Source organism: Athene cunicularia, assembly GCF_003259725.1.
Source record: "Athene cunicularia isolate RWA chromosome 21 unlocalized genomic scaffold, athCun1 chr21_part1, whole genome shotgun sequence".
NCBI classification, from domain to species: domain Eukaryota; kingdom Metazoa; phylum Chordata; class Aves; order Strigiformes; family Strigidae; genus Athene; species Athene cunicularia.
Window position 1 is genome coordinate 6,870,980 of NW_020799127.1, and position 2,892 is coordinate 6,873,871.

Below are 2,892 nucleotides of genomic sequence, written 5' to 3' on the forward strand. Positions count from 1 at the left end.
ATATAGTAGTAATAATAATGTTTGAATTGTATTTACTTGATGGGCAGAGCCCATCAGCTTTTGATAGACTGTCATGGTCAGATAATACAGACGTACTGAGCGAGGTATCGCGTCGGTCATTATGACGTTGCTTTGGCAGATCTACAACGGCTTTGTGTGTACAACGGCAAAGGCGAAAGTTTGTTCCAAACTGTAACTCTGACCTGACACCCTGGTCGTGGTGGAGCAAGTTTGATCCCCTCTGGGATTTGGCCCCCTCCTGGGACCCCTCTGAGCTCCATGTGCAAGGTCAGACCATAGGCTGGGTAAAAGCTCGTGCAGGGACTGAGGAGAGAGGCAGTCATTTAGGAGAGTGACAAAAAGGCTTAAGAAACATTTCGTATGATGGGCCATCTTTTTAAAAATATTTGACAGCTAAAGGAAAAGCTTTAATTATTTTCAAGAGGATTAGATGAGAAAGATTTGGGGAGCTTATTTACTTTGTTTTGTTTTGGTGTTTTAATAGCTATTTTAATTGGGTTTTTTTAATCTACCTCTTGAGCAATTTTAATCTGTCATTGAAGACGTTGTACAGAGTTGAGGATATTCTGCCAGAAATGTAAGAATTTGAATACACTGTCGATCGTTTATCCCCTCTCTTCCCTTTGCCTAATGGGAATTATTAATTTTGAGTGTGGGTCTACATATATATGTGTGTGAGTATACATGTGACAACCTATTTTGCTTAAATATGTATGAAGCATCAACTAAACCCAAGGCTGAATGACCTAGCATTTGTCTTTCTTCTATATAATACAGAGGATATAATTAAGGCCCATATACATCAAATGTAATTTATTTATCTGAGAGAAGTTACACATTTATTTTAGGATTTTGTGGGAAGGGATCTTAGAACATCTCTTTTTCTGAAGTACAGACACAAAGTGGTAGCTAAATCAGTCCTGTGAAAATAACATGAGATTTTGTTAAACCCAGGCACTATTATGGTGCTGATGGAAAACTCCCCGTATACATTTCTTTCATTCATGATGACATTATTAATCCAAATCTATAGTATAAAACCTTGATCATCCAAGATGATTTCAGCAATTGGATAAACATCCCTATGCAGTGCCCAGTGAAATGAACGGGACAGTTCATTTTTCCCAGGGATAATCAGAACCCTGATAATATGCCTCGATTACCATATTTTTTTTTCCCCCAAAATACTAAAATCCTGAAGCTAAACATATTCCCATCACAATTGCATTGCAGTCACCTTACTGTGATACCTTCAGAGCTGCTGAAAAATGAGCATAGTGGTAGAACAACTAAGAAAGAGAATTAGCTTAATGAATTTAGAGAAAATTTGTAGGTGATACTCTTCCTCTTTTTCTTTTCTTTTTTTTTTTTTTCAATATCAGAACCACTGACAGCAAAAACTTTTCCATGGCATCAAAGTGAAGAAGGACTGAAAGTGTAGTTGTTGTAGAAATACAATTCTTTTGGTCATGACTCTTTTAGAGGACTGCCACTGTATTTTTACTTGTTTTAATGGTCAGATCTGTAGCAATGTCTATCCCTTTGGAGCATGTGTTGCCATGATGAACTTATACCAACACACAAATACACACACACACACGCTGACATGTGTAAGAGACACACACACTCACTCTAGATGTACAAACTGCCTCAGCTGATTTTTGCTATTTTTACAGATGTATGCTGAAGATACAGAAAACTCTTCTTTTTTTACTAGTAAATCAGATGACACTGTCTAGCCAGAGAAAAACAATACCAAGGAATTCTCAGAGGAGGTACATAGCTCATTGGAACACCATCTTTAAGAACAGGAAAAATTAAAAAAAAAATGTCAACTGACACTATGCTGAAAGGTGTAAATCTGTTCTATTATAGGGAGAGGCAGAACCATTCTACTCGTGTGTCACCCTGTGAACTCCGTTTAAAATCTTTTGGTTTCCCTCCTCAAAAAAAACCCCAGTTTTCATGCAACAACCCAACCACTTGAGTTCAAATTGAGGTGTTTTCCTCCTTCGCGTGCATTGGCCACCGGCATGACCATTGGAATGGGCAGAGGAAGGAAATGATCAGAAAGAAAATACCGCACACGCCGCCCTTCATACTTCCACATTTATGGTGTTTGATCGTATATGTGCGTGTAGGGACGTTTGTGTGTGTGTTGTGCACATCAGAACATCTCTTCTTCTGGATCCCACGGGGATGTTATTCCTCTCACCCACCACCCCTGAGCTGCCATGGGAAATATTGGTATTGAATAATAGTAGAAAATTAAGTATATGAAGAGGTAGATGGAACACTTTACCCCAGGTGCATCCTTTCATTTGCTTAAGGTATCTCTGCACACTCATTTTTGCTTTACGATCTAATTTCTCGAAAATGTCTCCTTCACAGTGTTTCCTTTGTGGGTTGGTTTTCAAATTGTCATTCGAGATTGAACAGCACCAAAAAGCAGAGGAGGCGGAGGAGGAGAGAAGAAAAGAGCGAATATGGAGGAGAAAATCGACTTTGACCTGCAAGTAAAGATGAAACCAAACTCCGTCCCGAGGAGCTCCCGGGCGGGCTGCCCTCCGGAGCCGCACGATGTCAGCCCCCGAGCAGCCGTGGGATGGAGGATTGCAAATGCAGCCCCACAGCTCCCTGCTTGCTGAAGTAACCCGAAGCGTTTCACTTTAGAGAAGCCCCTTAGGAACCTGAGAGCGACGAGGCAGAAGTTTTGTCAAAGCCTGGCTCTGCCTCTTTCGGTTCTGTGCCGCCAGGCTGGGACGGCTTTTAGAAAGCGAAGAGGGGGGCACCTGAGAGTGCCCCTGCTCAGACTCCCTCTTCCTGCTGGCAGACGGGCTCTGCAGCTGCGGTGGCCGCGGAGCGCTGCCG